Raw genomic sequence first — 17,939 nt, forward strand, 5'->3', positions numbered from 1 at the left:
AATGGGCTCCCCTGTGGTATTGATGGGAAAGGACAGCTGGGTGACTAATGTCACCTGCCTGCTCCAGCCCCCATCCAGTGTGGGAGGAACCCAGCCTGCACGCCTTTCCCTGTCTCCTGGACTTGCTGGTCTTTCTCACCTCATCTCCCCTCTCCTATGCCTCACCCCAGCAATCCCATCATCTTTCTGTTCCTCTCTTTAATGGCTCTTTGTTTTATCTCTTTCCTCTCTGCCTTTTTAAAAAAATTTAAATTATTTATTTATCTATTTGTTTTTGGCTGCATTGGGTCTTCGTTGCTGTGCACGGGCTTTCTCTAGTTGCGGCGAGTGGGGCTACTCTTCGTCGCGGTGCGCGGGCTTCTCATTGCGGTGGCTTCTCTTGATGTGGAGCACGTGCTCTAGGTGCGCAGTCTTCAGGGGCGTGGGCTTCAGTAGTTGTGGCACGCGGGCTCAGTAGTTGTGGCTCGCAGGCTCTAAAGCGCAGGCTCAGTAGTTGTGGCGCACAGGCTTAGCTGCTCCACAGCATGTGTGATCTTCCCAGACCAGGGCTCGAACCCGTGACCCCTGCATTGGCAGGTGGATTCTTAACCACTGCCCCACCAGGGAAGTCCTCTCTCTGCCTGTTTATAAGCATGTTTACCCTATCCTGAAAGAACCTCCTGTTTTTCCTGCTTCCCACTGAAGTTTCCTTCCCTAAACGTTCCCTCCCTTCTCTGCAACACTTCTGCAAAGAGGAGGCTGTACATCTGGCTTCTGTTTCCTGCTCTGGGCTCTCCAGGAAGTGCTCCCCCAAGCCATCTTCCCTCCCGTCCTCATGCTTGTTCGTTAATGTCCCTGTGGTTTTTCTCCTCGCCCACTCTCTCCCTTTTGACATCTCTTTTTCTGGTTTTCATGACTTTGCTCTGGATTGTTGCAGGTCTGGTAACTTCAGCAGTTTGCTAAGAGCATATCCAAACTCTAACGATGGCCCTGGGTGCCATGGGTGCTGTGGTGCAGGGGCCGCACGCCAGCTGAGACGCAGAGGAGGGTCAAGGGCGCCTCTGGGAAGGCCTCCTGGAGGTGATGCCTCCACTCCGTCCTCCTTCTCTTCCCATCTCTCACATCTCTTCTTCTCGCTCTGCTTGCGGGTCCCACTCCTTAAAAGTGGTGGAACCCACGTTTCAGTGTCCTGTTCTCTTTGCTCCGAATGCTTCAATGAGCATGTCTACACAGATAACTCTCCTTAACCGTTCTCCTGAGCATTTGCCCCTCATTTTTATCACTTGTTAGGGGTTTCCAACTGTGTCCACCTCCACTGGAAACTTAGTGTCAGTGGTACCATTATTTCTTCTCACCGTCTCACGCTTTGGCCCTTTCCTTTCAATTCCTTCGTCCCCACCGTCTCCCAGACCTTCCACCTCCTGCCTGTGCTCCTCTCTGCTGCCTCTTTTTTTCCCCTCTTTCTCCCCAGATCTGCTTTGTTCAGATCACTCTCTGCTCCAAACTCTTTAACGGCTCCTTCTATCCAACGAGGGGAAAAAAATCAAAAGTCCTTGGCTTGGCATTCAGGGCCCTTCCCAATCTGGCCGTAACCTCCATCTCTAAAGTTGCCATCTCCGAATCCTCACGGAGTTGAGCTCTCAGCTCCAGGTGGGTGGGTTCAACAAGCTGCCCCCTTGCCCTCCTCTTCCCCTTGCCTGGGAAGCCCCCCTCCCGTCCCCCTTTTAGGAAGGCTTCCGCAGCCGCCTGAGCCCGCAGCGCTTTTCTACCTCTCCTGAACCTCTCACATTTCTACGCGTCCTTGTATATCTCCGAAGAGCTGAGAGCCCTGCAGGCAGAACCTGGATCTTCTCTGGCTGCAGAAAGTGTTTTGGATGTGCTACCATTTACTAACCACCGTCTGGACAGCTCTCTGCACTGCGGTTTCTTTCTTTTTATTTAAAGAATAAAAGTGGAATGATTCCTTCCTGCTTTCTCATATGGTTGCTGTCATCACTGAAAGAGCTCAAATATGAGAAAATGCTTTGAAACTCCAGGGATGTATTCAATACAAGCGTCAGCTATCGATTATCTTTTCACATCAGTCCACAGCCCCGTGTTTTTCTGTCTGTCCATGCCTCTTTCTTTTTTTTTTTTTTTTAATTTATTTATTTTTGGCTGTGTTGGGTCTTCGTTGCTGCATGAGGGCTTTTCTCTAGTTGCGGCGAGCGGGGGCTACTCTTCGTGGCTGTGAGCAGGTTTCTCACTGTGGTGGCTTCTCTTGTTGCGGAGCATGGGTTCTAGGTGCGTGGGCTTCAGTAGTTGTGGCACGTGGGCTCAGTAGTTGTGGCTCGCGGGCTCTAGAGCGCAGGCTCAGTAGTTGTGGTGCACGGGCTTAGTTGCTCGGCGGCATGTGGGATCTTCCCGGACCAGGGCTCGAACCCGTGTCCCCTGCATTGGCAGGCGGATTCTCAACCACTGTGTCACCAGGGAAGGCCCTGTCCATGTCTCTTTCTTGCTATAAACAGTCAGGTCTGAATCATACTGTGCATCTTTTTTTTTTTTTTTTAATTTTTATTTTATTTTATTATTATTTTTTTTTTGGCTGCATCATGTCTTAGTTGCGGCCTGAGGGCTCGATAGCCCCCCAGCATGTGGGATCTTAGTTCCCTCATCAGGGAATGAACCCGTGTCCCCTGCATTGAGAGGCAGATTCCCAACCACTGGACCACCAGGGAAGTCCCCATACCGTGCATCTTTAAGTGTTGCTTGGAAAGAGCAATTGCTAAGGACTGTGGCTCCTCCAGCCCCAGGACATAAGAAGGTTACCAGCTGGGCACTGGGAGCCAGCTCCTTCTGCCACGCTGCTCAGATGACGGGGTCCCCGGGAGCAGCAGATTCCTGCCACCTGTCAAGGCGTCTGGCTTCTGCTCAAGGGGGCGGCTCAGATTCCAAGCTGACAACACACCTCTGACGCAGGCACGAACCTCAGGCTCTCAGGCATCCTGAGGATGATGAAACAGGACGTTCTCCTCCCGGTGTGGCCCCGACACTCACGCGTCTTCCATCACCACTGGACCAGCGGGATGTGGGTATCCCACCTCTGCTCACGCCACGTGCCACCACTGCCAAATGGCCGCTATTGTCAAAGGCTTTTCTCAGACTGGCGGTCTTGTTGGTCTTCTTGCCTCCCTCTTTGGCCCTCGTTTCCTCCTCTCCATTTCCCCCACGTTAGGATTAAAAACGACACACTGGGGCTTCCCTGGTGGCGCAGTGGTTGAGAATCTGCCTGCCAATGCAGGGGACACGGGTTCGAGCCCTGGTCTGGGAAGATCCCACATGCCGCGGAGCAACTGGGCCCGTGAGCCACAACTACTGAGCCTGCGCGTCTGGAGCCTGTGCTCCGCAACAAGAGAGGCCGCGATAGTGAGAGGCCCACACACCGCAATGAAGAGTGGCCCCCGCTCGCCGCAACTGGAGAAAGCCCTCGCACAGAAACGAAGACCCAACTCAGCCATAAATAAATAAATAAATAAATAAATAAAATATTAAAAAAAAAATAACGACACACTGATTTAACTTTATTTAGATACGTACAGCGCTTGACAGCTCTCGAGCCAAGTCTATAGACTTATTCTTCGTCGGACCTCACTGAAGTAACCCTCATGGTCCTAGAGTTTCAAATGCAGAGAATTAGAAGAGGCGGAAGGAATGATTGCACGTGGTCCCTGAACCACATGGCTGCAGGCCTACTTACGCACTGCCTTATTGCATGCCCTGTTTGTTTTGCGTGGGCCAATCTTGTCTATTCAGCAGCCTGTTGACAAATTTTTAATTGATGGACTTCATTTTTTTAAAGAGCAGTTTCAGGTTTGCAGAAAAATTGAGTTGTAAGTATAGAGTTCTTATATACTCCTCCCCAACCCCCGCCCGCACACAACACTTCCCCCTATTATTAAACATCTTGCATTTGTTACAATTGGTGAGCCAGTATTCCTACATTATTATTACCCCAAATCCATAGTTTATATTAAGGTTCACTCTTTTTTTTAAAAAAACATTTATTTATTTATTTGGGCTGCGCCGGGTCTTAGTTGCGGCACGCAGGATCTTTCTCTTTCTCTTTCTTTCTTTTTTTTAGTTGTGGCATGTGAACTCTTAGTTGCGGCATGCGTGTGGGATCTAGTTCCCCGACCAGGGATCGAACCCAGGCCACCCCCCCTGCATTGGGAGCTCGGAGTCTTACCCACTGGACCACCAGGGAAGTCCCAGGGTTCACTCTTTGTACTGTACATCTTATGTGTTTTGCCAAATGCATGGTGACACGTATCCACCATTACAGTGTCATAGAGAGTAGTTTCACTGCCCTAAGATTCCCCTGTGCTCCACCTATTCAACCCTATCCCCCTTCCCCCATCCCCAGGCTGCCTGTGAATTTGTCTGTCCTCTACAGGGCCCAGCACTGGGCTGTGTACCCAGGAGGTGCTAATCACACCCACATTGGCTGGTTAGTGGCAACAGTAAACCATGGACTGAGTGTCTGTGTGGCTATTAGTACACACTGTTGTGTGCACAGGCATTGCTGCTGGGACCACAGTCTCTAGCGAATCATGGCATAGTCTCGGCTTTTTATGAGCAGGAAGGTGGGAAGCCTCTGGATTAGGACAAAATCTTCTGGATGGAGAAAGTGCTTTAGTCAGCATCTTCCGGGAAGGGCTGCGGCCTGAGCACGGTGTGTTGCCTTGCTGTTTAAAGGGCCCATGGGAAAAACCAGTCAGAGGAGCTCCTGGCGTTGGCCCTGGGCCAGAGGAGCAGCTGGACAGTCAACGAGCTGCCCGTTTTTCAGCAAGGGCTCCGGCAGGTGCCCAGGGCCCTCGGGTGGCTCCTGGCAGATGTGACAGGAGTGAAGCAGAGCCTCTTTCGAAAGCAGCAGTGAAATTCAGCAACAGTCCCCCCAGTACCACTAGCTCATTCCGTGTCATTCCCTGGAACGGCAGGTGAAGACAATAGACGATTTTGATTTGGGCGGATGACTTCCTCTGAAGAATGAATGGATGGAGATGTCTTGCTAATAAGATGGTCAAGTCTCCTTAAGATACTTCATGTGAACTTCTACTGGACCATCTTATTTCTCAGTTGGGGTAGTGAAATGAATAAAAGCAGAATAGGTGAAGGGAAGGTAGAAACTAGCAATGACTGACCCCTACTACACGCCACCCACTTCAAATAAGTTATTTCATTAGAGTCAGTTCTTGTAAATATGCATGAATGGGAGGAGTCTTTCACACAGATCATTTCCAAGATGTCTACTTGGTTGTAGCATTCACATTTAGTTGCTTTCATAGGAGGTAGGCAGCTGCAGATTCATCGATTCCACGTGAACTAGATGGTCATAAAGTTGCTGTCGATCTCTAAGCAAACCCCAGTGGGTGGGAGGGGGTGGGTGGCCGAGGAGCAGGGAAAATCCTCGGTGAAACTGGAAACTATTCCCAAGTGATCACCACCAGCTCTGTAGTCCTCCTCCCCCTCCTCCTGGGAACCTTGTCTACACTGCAGGAGCCCAGGACTATCACACTGTGACACAGCCTGAGTCTGTCCCTCTTCTCATCATCGCCCCAGGGAAATGCTTGTGGAGCCTCCTCACCACTGTGGTCCTTGGGCAGGCATAATTCTCAATCAAATCATATATTGAAGGGTTAAGAGCCTAGACACCAAATAGGTCCTAAGAGAGTAAAACAGGAAGTTGCTTAATATTGCCTCAAGGTTCTATTAATTTCACACGGGATATTATCAGACCTCTACATTCCCCTATGTACTACATATACATACTATACACACTTTGGTTCAGACTTCACACTTCTGGGTTTCTAGAAGGCCAGGTGAACATTAATGACTAATTGGTCTTGGAGAAAGCACAGAAAGCTAGTTGGAGTCAAAGCAAGAGAAGCAGAGGTGGCTTTTTTCTCTTTTCTGCTCTGGGGGAAGGGAAGTGGGAATCATATCCTCAGAGGTTTCATGCCAGAGACTTTGAGATGCCAACCTATTGAGAAGAGAGCGTTGGGTAACAAAAGTCCTCAAAATCCCACCAAGATGATCAAAGCCACAGTTTCTTAACCATCCTCCCCTGGCCCTGTGCAGGGTAGCTGAGCCTCAGACACCTGAAGAACAGTCTGGAACCCAGGTGACACCTCATGCTCTGTGTTCCACATCAGTGGGCTCCAAGCTCTAACGGTTTATCCATGAATAAAAAAAATACATCTCCTCAATGGATTCATATTTCTTTAAAAATCAGTTATATACATTATTTTAAAATTATAAAACCCCTAAAAACAGAAATTAAAAAAGAATGAGATACATGGTATTTAAAAAATAATTTTAAAAACTTACATAATAGATTGAGATTTGGCTTCATATAAGAAAAAAGTAAACTGATAGTAGCACAAACAAGATAACAGTTTTTCCTCTGTCACATAAAGGAAAGCTGAAGGAAGGCAGTCCAGGGGTGGTATGGCAATTCCACAAAGTTGTCAAGGAACCAGACTAATTCCACTTCTCTGCTTTGCCATTCCTAGGCTGTGGCTCTTGTTTGCATGCTCCAAAATGGCTTCTAGAGCTCCAGCCATCACATCCATAATTCAGGATGCAGGGTGGATGAAAGGAAGAAGGATCTTCCCTTTCCTTTCAAGAAAATCTGCTTGAAGTCCCATAAAACACTGCGAGACCAGACTGGAAGCTGTTTTAACCTTCTCATTCCAACCCAGAGCAAGGAGTCCTCTGAGGGAGGCTCTACCTGCGAAACTTCCTCCCCCAGTGCTGCCAGGAGACTGTTCTGGTGTGCTTTTGCTATGGCCAAGACTAAGCCTTCATTCCCGGAGGAATGCCTTGCTAAATACTAGAACACATTTAGTTAGAATTTGGGGGACTCTGCACTATTGAAGGAGGTGAGTATCGTTGGTGACAGTCTGAAGGTGGCTCCCAGTTCCAGAATCATCATCTGAGACATCACATCACCATCCAGGTAATAGGCTTTGGTGTGCTAGGCTGCCCTTTGGCAACAAATGACGCCCAAATCCAAAGAGCTTAATTCAGTGTAAGTTTTTTTCCTTGTTCATGCTACCTGTTCTATGGGGTCTACAGGGGGGACTCTTGTAATGGAGTCACCTTGGGACCGAGGCTAACAGAAGCTTCACTTCAAGACAGGCTCCCATTATCCAGGGTGCTACCCCAGACAAGAAGCTGAGTCAGCCACTGGTTTTGACTGCTTCCACCCAGATGTGACACATGGCACCTCTGCTCAACGTTCCATTGACCAAACAAGTCACTTGGCCACACTGGCTTCCAAGGGGCTGGGAAGCGACTCCCACTGGGTGCCCGGAAGGCAGTAGCTCAGCACCATTTGGGGAATGCCACCACGAGTACTAGTAGCTTAATTCTACCCCCAGCTATGTGCCAGTTTTGTCCTCCGAAAGCCCAAACCTGAAGTTCAAAACTTTATGAACAGGTTTGTACCTGACAAATAGGCAAACAGTTTCATCACATGAAGCCTAATTATTGATATATTCATGGACTTATTGTTGTAAATTGTGCATCACACATAAAAGAGAAGCTCTCTGGGCTCCTGAACTCAGACGTTAGTCTCATAACTTGGCCCCTAAGAGACCACTTGGAGGCTGGTCCTACCTACCATGGAAGTTTCACTGGGTCAAGGCGAAATGAGAACAAGAAAACCAGGATAAAGTAATGAATTTTTCCAAAAGCAAAAATTCATTCCATTTAAGGGAGTGCCCTGTATTCTGATATCATGTCTTTATTTAGTTTTTTTGAGGCTAAAAAGGCTTTTCTTTATGAAATAATGGTGAGGGAAGTGGGCGAAAGTTTTTTGAAAAACAAACTTCCTTAAAATAAAATGTTAGTAGTATTATATATCTGACCATCTTATTTTTTCTTAAATTTTTACCCATCATTTGCAAACTCTGACCATCTGATAGCCACTCATCTGGTTTCCCTCTTGTTTGCAAAGAAGGAAACGAGGAAATAAAACGATTTGCCTCCCCAGAACACACATTTAATTGGAGAAAGAATCCTCAATCGATGCTTGGATTCAAATTTCAGATTAGCTAAATGATGTGAGCCTTTCTTTCCCAGGAACAGCCGTATAGAGACGTGACCATTGACACTGTTTGCCAGAGAAGTTTAAAGAACACATTTACTGAACTCATCGTGAAACACATGCTGGCAAAGGGTTATCTAGGAAAGCATTTCGGGGGTAGCTAAACTTTGGGCACTTTATGAATGAGGCTGCCTTGTCCCTTTGGACCGTTGTCTACTTTGGAACTGCTGAGTGACGTCCCGAGATTTGCTGAGTTGCGTTCTCTACGAATGTGCCTTGTTGATGGGGGGTTACAAGCTCCTGAAGGCTTTGGTGTGTATCCGTTTTGGGGGGTGGTTGCCTTTCTCCCATTAGGAAAAGGTGAGCCAGGAATGGATTCTGACCAGACAACATGGAAACCAGCCATGAGAGAATTAGACCAGTTTTGCCACGGAGATGGTTGGCAAAGTTCTCCTGATCACTGGGAGGGGAGATTAAAAGTGGGAAAAAAGAAGCCTTGGGGTTGCTGAGCTTTTCAGTGACAATAAGGTTGCCACGTATTACTGTGGTGGCTAATGTTGTCCCTTGTGTGTGAGAGCTCTGAGAGTAACAGTGCCATCTGTCCGGGGTCACACGAGACAGTCAACCTGAAAGAGACAGGGGCAGGTTGGTAGCTGTTGAGTGGATGTAGCAGGTGATGAGGCTGAGCCATTAGACTACTGATCTGATGAGAGGCAGTGAGGGCCGGGGCGCAGGTGTCTCTTTCCCGGAGGAAGTTGGAATTGGTGTAGATACTGAATTTCTAATGGAGAACACCGTCTATTTATTCAAGGCAGAAAGCAGCAAGGGGAAGACCGCGCCTCGATGAAGAATTTACTTGTGAACGAATCTCTGAGTGGAGAGATTCTTGTCAGTGGTGTTAGCTCTGCCTACATTGAAACGAAGACCCAACACAGCCATAAATAAATAAATAAATAAATTAATTAATTAAAAAAAAATTAGGCAGCCTTCCCGAATGGCTTTAGCCATTTGACATGCAAGCCCATTCTGAATGCCAGCTCTCTGGCGGGCACTGATCACTAACAGATGACGATGTGCCACAGCTCGGGGTGTCTCAGGACGGCATGTCTAGAACGAGCGCCCACACTTCCCATGTATTATCTCACTATGAGAGCTTTCAGACAACGTGCCTTGCAAAAGGAAGGTTATTTATATTATATATTTAGCCTAAAACTATGATAACATCCTTTGGCATGGCCTTTATCTGATGGTATTTGAAACCGAACCAACTTCCTGCTTCCAGGCATTAACAAATGAGGGGCTTCATGTTGTCTAATGTTATTTCCTGAGCTGAAGATAGATTTCTTTTCTCCAATTCATTCAAGTTTATTTTTTTTTAAGAAAAGATCTCCTTTAGACAATTAAATTTCCCAGAATTGTTTAAGCATTGTTTTTGTTCTCAATGAGAATATTTCCTATTTAACTCCAGCTATGTCACCTGATGGGAATTCTCGTGACTGTCCGTCACTGCCATGCTCAGATAATTCGCAGGAGACGGGAGAAATAAATCCACTAGCCTGTCCAGTGTCAGAATCCCAATTTAGAACATTCACAATCTAATAAGTTTCTGGCCAGAGGATGCAAGGATGAACAAGGATGGCATTTGCCCTCAAAGAGCTTACAATCTAGAAGGGGAGGTGCAAAGGGACATTAATTACATAGGAGATTGTCATGTCCTAACTTCCTTCCTCTGACCCACTTCTGGGAATGAAACCAAGGGAAGGGTGGGGCGAGGGAATATTATGTATGAAAATGCAACAGTATGAAGACTTACTACCTGAGTATGTCTCAGTATATGAAAGGAGAGAGGTCGTTTGTTCTGAGGCCTCAGGAAATGTCATTTTTGTCTAGTGAGAGACAGTACATCATCATGGTTAGGAATGTGGACTCTCCAGGGCGGTTGCCTGGTTCAAATCCCTCCGCGGCCACTCACTATGTTTGTGATTTGGGGCAAGTTCTAAACTCTCTGTGCCTCAGTTATCCAGTCTGAAAATGGGTGTGATAATTGGGCTGTTGCCAAGGTGACATAAGGTTAACCAGTTTAAATTGTGTCGAACAGTGTCTGGCTGGTAGTAAGTGCCCAATCAACATTAGCTATTATTAGTAAACTTCTAAGAGACTCCCGTATTCTTAAACACAATTTTTGAATTTCACTGCTTTGGCAAAAGAACCGTACATTTTTTTTCCTCTGAGGCCCTAGCTTTTTGCTATACACTTAGACCTGCAGTATTTAATGTTCGTTGTCTACGTCAGTGCAATCTGTAGGTATGTGTAATTTCAATATAGCAGAAATACCGCTGATTCCCTTAGCGGAGCCGGGACTCTTGGGCTACAGCCTCAGATTGCATTGGCATCAATGAGGCTACTTCATCTCTGCTCTGCTGAAGAGTCTGGTAGTATGTACGAGGAAGAACTTTCCAAAAATTTAAACTAAAAAATATTCCTAGACCAATTATCCAGTCATCCTTTGCTCTCAGTTATTCTTCCTTGTAAGACACCCTTTACATATCTCAGTATCCAGAACTGACATCCATGGCAAACACTGCTAGGTAATAGCCATGATGGACACAGCATTAAAAGCAAAGGGAAACTAAAGGTGTCACTTGTTTGCTCATAAGCAGCGGGATCCTTGGTGCCTGAGCCGCACCACAACATTTGAAGTAGACACATTTTGGGTTGGCTGTCCAGCTCATAGGGTGGTCCCCACCCTATCCCTTCCCCTGTGTTCAGAGGTGCTTTCCAGGGACTATGCTTGTGTGTGGGCCCACTTCCTTGGCTACACTTGACGGCAGTGACGGGGCTCCTGACCTATTCAGGATCTCAGTCGTAGAGGTTCAGAACTGGCTCCACGAGCGTCAGGCTTTCCACTTGGCCGGCTTGCAGGATCTTAGTTCCCCGACCCGTGATGGAACGCTGGGCCCCCTGCAGTGGAAGCGCGGAGCCCTAACCGCTGGACGGCCAGGGAACTCCCCCAACTTTCTTTTCACTAAAGTTAGAGTATATTGGTTTTGGTTAGTTGTAATCAAAGAGCCCGAACTAATTCAGCATTGTGTGGGAATGAGAACACTAAAGGAAGATTTCTGCAATATCTGTGCCAGAGATTTGAAATCAGTGGGTTTGTAAGTGAGGGTTTACTTGGAGAAGCAGAACGTCCACGAGTGCTGTGGAACAAGGAACATATTATAGGAAGCAGAGCTCACACAGCTGTGGGAGAAAGGGTAAAGCTGTGGCGTGGGTGAAGGAGCTGGAGTGTGCAGGAGATCGGGAAGCTGTGCATGTCCGGCTGTGAGAACAGGGCTGTGAAGGGGCTGATACAGAAGTCTATGGAAGGTCGATGCCGCTTTGTGTCCGTGACGGCACAGACAAGTATCCGGTGGCGAGCCTGGGGATTCTGTTGGCTGACAGGGTTAGTAGTTGGGAAGGATACCCTGGCATCAGACGGGGAAGAGAAAGCACAAGCCAGAACGGGCCAGCACCTCTGCATCTGTCTCTGCTGCCGCTGACCTACAATGACCTTTCAAGCCAGATGTCTGCTGCTTCACTGCCTCTTCCCGGATTTCACACTTTTGGCCAAGGATAACGGGTAACTACCCAGGGAAAGGCATCTGCAGAACAGAGTTCCCAGAATAATCGAGTTGACGACAGAACACTCTGTACACAAGTCTTTGATGATAGACTAGGAATATACAATCCCGCACAGTAGGTAACATATAAGACGAGGAAAAAATATTAAAATTTCCTAAGTGATTATAGTGAACAAACATATTTGGGAACCACAGCTTTATGGTACCACCATCCGCTCAGCCCGGTCAACTGAGTTAAAAACTGGAGTCGTCTTAGATGCCTTCCTCTCAGCTACCCTCAGCATCCAGTTACCAAGTTTTACATAATTTTGCTTCGTGAACATGGTCTCTCTTCTCTATGCTTATTGCAAATGTTCACGATCTCCTACCTGGACTGTTGTTTCTTTCCTAACTGGTCTTTCTGCATCTTCCACAGACCCATGTATACTACCATTACATCAGGGGTCTTAACCCTGACTGCACTTAATTTTTTTTTCCCATTTATTTATTTATTTTTGGGCTGCGTTGGGTCTTCATTGTTGCGTGCGGGCTTTCTCTAGTTGCGGCGAGCGGGGACTACTCTTTGTTGCGGTGCGCGGGCTTCTCATTGCGGTGGCTTCTCTTGTTGCAGAGCACAGGCTCTAGATGGGAGGGCTTCAGTAGTTGCGGCACGCGGGCTCAGTAGTTGTGGCTCGCAGGCTTAGTTGCTCCGTGGCACGTGGGATCTTCCCGGACCAGAGCTCGAACCCGTGTCCCCTGCATTGGCAGGCAGATTTTTTTTCTTTTTTTTAAACATCTTTATTGGAGTATAATTGCTTTACAATGGTGTGTTAGTTTCTGCTGTATAACAAAGTGAATCAGCTATACATATGTTCTCATATCTCTTCCCTCTTGCATCTCCCTCCTTCCCACCCTCCCTATCCCACCCCTCTAGGTGGTCACAAACCACCGAGCTGATCTCCCTGTGCTATGTGGCTGCTTCCCACTAGCTATCTATTTTATGTTTGGTAGTGTATATATGTCCATGCCACTCTCTCACTTTGTCACAGCTTACCCTTCCCCCTCCCCATATCCTCAAGTCCATTCTCTAGTAGGTCTGTGTCTTTATTCCCGTCTTACCCCTAGGTTCTTCATGACCTTTTTTTTTTTCTTAGATTCCATATATATGTGTTAGCATACGGTATTTGTTTTTCTCTTTCTGACTTACTTCACTCTGTATGACAGACTCTAACTCCATCCACCTCACTACAAATAGCTCAATTTCGTTTCTTTTTATGGCTGAGTAATATTCCATTGTATATATGTGCCACATCTTCTTTATCCATTCATCTGATGATGGACACTGAGGTTGCTTCCATGTCCTGGCTATTGTAAATAGAGCTGCAATGAACATTTTGGTACATGTCTCTTTTTGAATTATGGTTTTCTCAGGGTATATGCCCAGTAGTGGGATTGCTGGGTAGTATGGTAGTTCTGTTTTTAGTTTTTTAAGGAACCTCCATACTGTTCTCCATAGTGGCTGTATCAATTTACATTCCCACCAACAGTGCAGGAGTGTTCCCTTTTCTCCACACCCTCTCCAGCATTTATTGTTTCTAGATTTTTTGATGATGGCCATTCTGACCAGTGTGAGATGATATCTCATTGTAGTTTTGATTTGCATTTCTCTAATGATTAATGATGTTGAGGATTCTTTCATGTGTTTGTTGGCAATCTGTGTATCTTCTTTGGAGAAATGCCCATTTAGGTCTTCTGGCAGGCGGATTCTTAACCACTGCGCCGCCAGGGAAGTCCCTGACTGGACTTTAGAATCATCTTGGGGACTTTAAAAAAAACCCAGTGTTTACTCCCCACCCCAGACCATACATCAGACCCTCTCACAACCACCTGATGTGGTACATCCTATCATTAATTCTGTTTTGCAGATGAGCAAATTGAAGATTAGCAAAGTTAAATAACTTACCAAGGTTTAAGACTAAGAAGTAGTGGGGCTTAGATACGCACGCATTTATCTGAGGGCAGAGCCTGTGTTCCTAACCACGTGTAGAATGCCTTCCAAACTGTGCTGCTGGGCTGATTAGAGGGATGGCAGGGCCAGAAGGTGAGGTGAGGTGGGGAGCCCAGTTGGAAGTGTAGGGTTGAGGGGGAGTTGATGAGAACAGCTCTGAACTTGGGTGGTTTGAATGGCTTCTTAGACAACCAAGCGGTGACGTGCAGGCAGCAGTTGAAAATACAATTAGGGGTGGCGGGGATGGAGAGCAGGAGATGGACGCAAAGGACAGTTCTGGGGTAGAATGGACAGGATTCAGTGAGCACCAAGGATGAGGTGGGGGTATCTGTGGCATTGTCTCCCGCGTTTCCAGTCTGAGAGGAGGGCTCAAGGGGAGAGCAAAGCTACCTTCAGAAAAAAGTTAATGCTGGGAAAGCAGCAGTTTGGGGAACGGGCAGGAGAGGGCAGTGAGAAACCTTTTGGAGGTTCTACATTTGGGAGACCAGCAGAGCCACTAGGTTGGGTATACGAATCGAGTTTGGGAGAGAGGTTGCTGTGAAAGATGCCAGTCGAGGTCGCATCAGAGTAGTTGAAACCTTGGAGGTGGATACGATAGTCAGGTGGAGGGTGAGGGATGCTCAAGAAAAAAGGAAGGTCAAGGATGCGATGCTGGGGAAGATTCCAAGAAGGGATGGGGAGAAAGGAGAAACCAAAGAGGGAGACCCAAAGCGGGAAGCAGACAAGGGAGGACCACAGGGATGGATGGATGGATGGATGGCTAGACAGATAACAGACAGAAGACGGAGATTTATTGTAAGTAATTGGCACATGCACTTGTCATGGCTGGCAATTCTGAAATCTGTAGGGCAGGTGCAAGGGCTGGAAACTCAGGATTTGAGGCTTCCGTCCTGAGGGAGAATGTTTTTCTTCTGCAGGAAACCTCAGTTTTTACTCTTAGGGACTTCAGCTGATTGGATGAGACACACCCACATCATGAAGGGTCATCTCCTTTACTTCAAGTCAGCTGATTGTAGATATAACCACATCTACAAAAGTACCTCCACAGAAACACCTGAATTAGAGTTTGATTAAATGGCTGGGTTGATTTAATAGCCTGGCCCAGCTGACACAGAAGACCTACATCACAGTGCAACTCTTGTTGACCTGGCATCCGTACACATCTTCTTAAGCCATTCATGGTCTCCAAATAAAGACAGTAGCAAAGTACTTCCACTTAACATGACACAACTGCCCTGAGTATAACCCTAAACTCACTAACCTTCTCCCGAGAAGAAGACGCATAATCCTTGGGTGATGTTCAGTCTTCCCCTTCATGTCCTCGGACTTAAATACTGTGTTGTAAATTTAATTATTATGAGTACATCTTATGTTATGTAAGTGGATAAGGAAGAGAAGAAAACAAAGATAAAATATAAAATAATACATCACGTATCTTTGTCTTCTCCCTTTCTTATCCATGTATAAACAGAGTCATAACAAAATAAGGAAGAGATTCTCATGTCAATTACAGCTTTCAGCTATGTAACTGGTCACCTGGTTGGAGCTGGTATTTGTAACTGCCTCCTTCAACTAATCCTTCCCTCTGCCTTCAGGAAGCACCTCAGCTGGTCCTGGTTATTTACCTGCTGGGGTGACCCAAACCTTCATTGTGGAAAGGACTGGACCATTAGTAGTCCTCCCTGAACTAGGTTGTTATAGTTTTCCAGGGACTTTAGTCAGAGGGCATGGAAATACTAAAAGGTGCCCTGAGGGCTCATCTCCTATATTCCAGACATACGCTTCCTTGCCTGCACTGTGGCATGGCAGTCCAATGTCCCCTTGATAGTGAGGATCAATCACTCCAGTCAACACCATAAGTCCCTTCTTTGCCTGTTGATTCAGAGACACAAGGCGCCCAAAGCTGCCAGGTGGCAATCTTAACTTCCAGTTAAATGGCATGATTGTTGTTTTTCTTGGTGAAACCATTCCGCCCTTTGGAACCAACACCTCTAGGCCAGCTGAACATAAGGTTGTGGGAATAGAAGGCAAAACTTTTGCTAGTGGATCACTAAGGCTAATAGCGAGAGATGCCGCTCCCATTTCCATCCCTTGATTCTTCGGACCCATGAATCTGGCCATGGGAGAAATGGCACCATATATTGGACACTGATTCAGAGCATCCACAGAGAGCTTCCTGGAGAACCTTGCTCAGATCTGCAAGGTACTGCTACCTAGTGGTGCTGTAAGTGAGTCTTCAAAAGGCCGTTCCATTGTTCTATCAAGCCAGCTGCGTCAGGATGATAGGGAACACGGTTAGACTAGTGAATTCTGTGAGTGTGGGTCCATTGCCACACTTCATTTGCTGTGAAGTGACATCCTTGATCAGAAGCAATGCTGTGTGGATAAGGCATTTTATGAGTCCATGGATGGTAGTTTCAGCAGAAGCGTTGTGTTCAGGAAAAGGAAATCTGTATTCAGTGTAATTATCAAACTCCAGTAAGAACAAAATGCTGCCCCTCCCATGATGGAAGTGGTCTAATATAATCAACCTGCCACCAAGTAGCAAACGGGCTGATCACCCTGGGGAAGGCTGCCATATTGTTGGTCCTGCTGCTGGCAGCTTGGACCCTCAGCGGTGGCCGTGGTCAGGTTGGCCTTGGTGAGTGGAAGTCTGTATTGCTGAGCTCACAGATAACTTCCAGCCCTGCCACCATGACCACTTTGCTCATCAGCCTATTGGACAATGTCAAGTGTAGCTGGAGAAGGAGGTTGACTGGTACCCACAGAACGGCATCATCCTATCCACTTGAGGATTACGATCCTCCTCTGTTGAGACCAGAGCATCTATCTGTGACACAGTATCTTCGAGTTTTTTGCCCATTCAGAGAGGTCTATCTGTATACCTCTTCCCCAGATCTCCTTGTCACCAATTTTCCAATCACGTTCCTTTCAAATCCCTGACCATCCAGCCAAACCATTGGCCACAGTCCCTGAACTGGCATATACTTGTTCTTCTGGCCATTTCTCCTTTCAAGCAAACTGAACAGCAAGGTTCACTGCTCAAAGGTCTGCCCACTGGGTGGATTTTCCTTCACCACTGTCCTTCGGGGATATCTCAGAAGGGGCTGTAGTACAGCTGCTGTCTACTTTTGGGTGGTACCTGAATATTATGCAGGACCATCTGTAAAGTAGGCCCAAGTTTTCTCTTCCTCAGTCAACTGATCCTAGGGAACTGGCCATGAGGCCGCAGGTGCAGGCTGCGAGAGGGAAGGTAGTGTAGCAGGTGTGGGGACCCTGGGCATTTGGGCCCCTTCCTCATGTAACTTACTTGTGCCTTCCAGGTCTGCTTGAGCCGCATCTCACATGTACCACTTGCATTTGATGATGGAGTGCTGCTGCACATGCCCAGATTCATGCCTGTGGGTCAGACGGCACCCGCGAAGGGCGGTTCAGCTTGCACGGGGATGTGCTGGCCCACGGTTAAATGTTCAGTTAGTACTGAGGCCCAGCACTAAGCGAAAGGCTGTTTCTCAGAATGAGAGTACTTATCCACAGAGGATGGCAGGGCTTTGCCCTGTCATCTTCAGGGTCTGTGATGTGACGCCCCTATAGGGGACTGACCCAGCCTCCACCAGCAGCTACCACCACTGACCACTGGATCTGCTGGACCACGTGGCTCAGATGGCAGAGGGCAGCTCACAGGGCAGCCCGGACGTGGTGCAGAGTCTTCTTTTGTTCTGGGCTCCACTCAACACTGGCAGCTTTTCAGGTCCCTTGGGAAAGGGACTTGAGTAGTACCCCCAAATAAGGAATATGTTGCTTCCCAAACCCAAAGAGGACCATTAGGTGTTGTGTCTCTTTTCCGGTCATAGGAAGGGCCAAATACAACAACTTATCCTTCATCTATCCCACCGGACCTCTAGAAATCCCACTGAGATGGAAGGCTCTAGAATTTTTGTCAGATTTATCTTCCACGCTCTGGCATACAAACGTCTCACCGGTAAGCCTAGAATAGCGAGTCTTTCCCACTCACTAGGACCAATCGGCGCAACATCATCAATGGAATGGACCAGTGTGAAGTCTTCCGGAAGAGAAAGGCGATAGGGTGCCTGCTTGACCAAATGATGATGTAGGGCTGGAGAACTGATCTATCCCTGAGGTAGGGCAGTCTTTGCTGCACCGCTGGTTTTGCCAGCTGAAAGAAAGCTGCACTGGTGGTCTTCACAAACAGGTATGGAGAAAAAACATTTCCCAGACCAATAGCTGCATACCAGATACT

Source organism: Balaenoptera ricei, chromosome 16 (assembly GCF_028023285.1).
Source record: "Balaenoptera ricei isolate mBalRic1 chromosome 16, mBalRic1.hap2, whole genome shotgun sequence".
Taxonomy (NCBI): domain Eukaryota; kingdom Metazoa; phylum Chordata; class Mammalia; order Artiodactyla; family Balaenopteridae; genus Balaenoptera; species Balaenoptera ricei.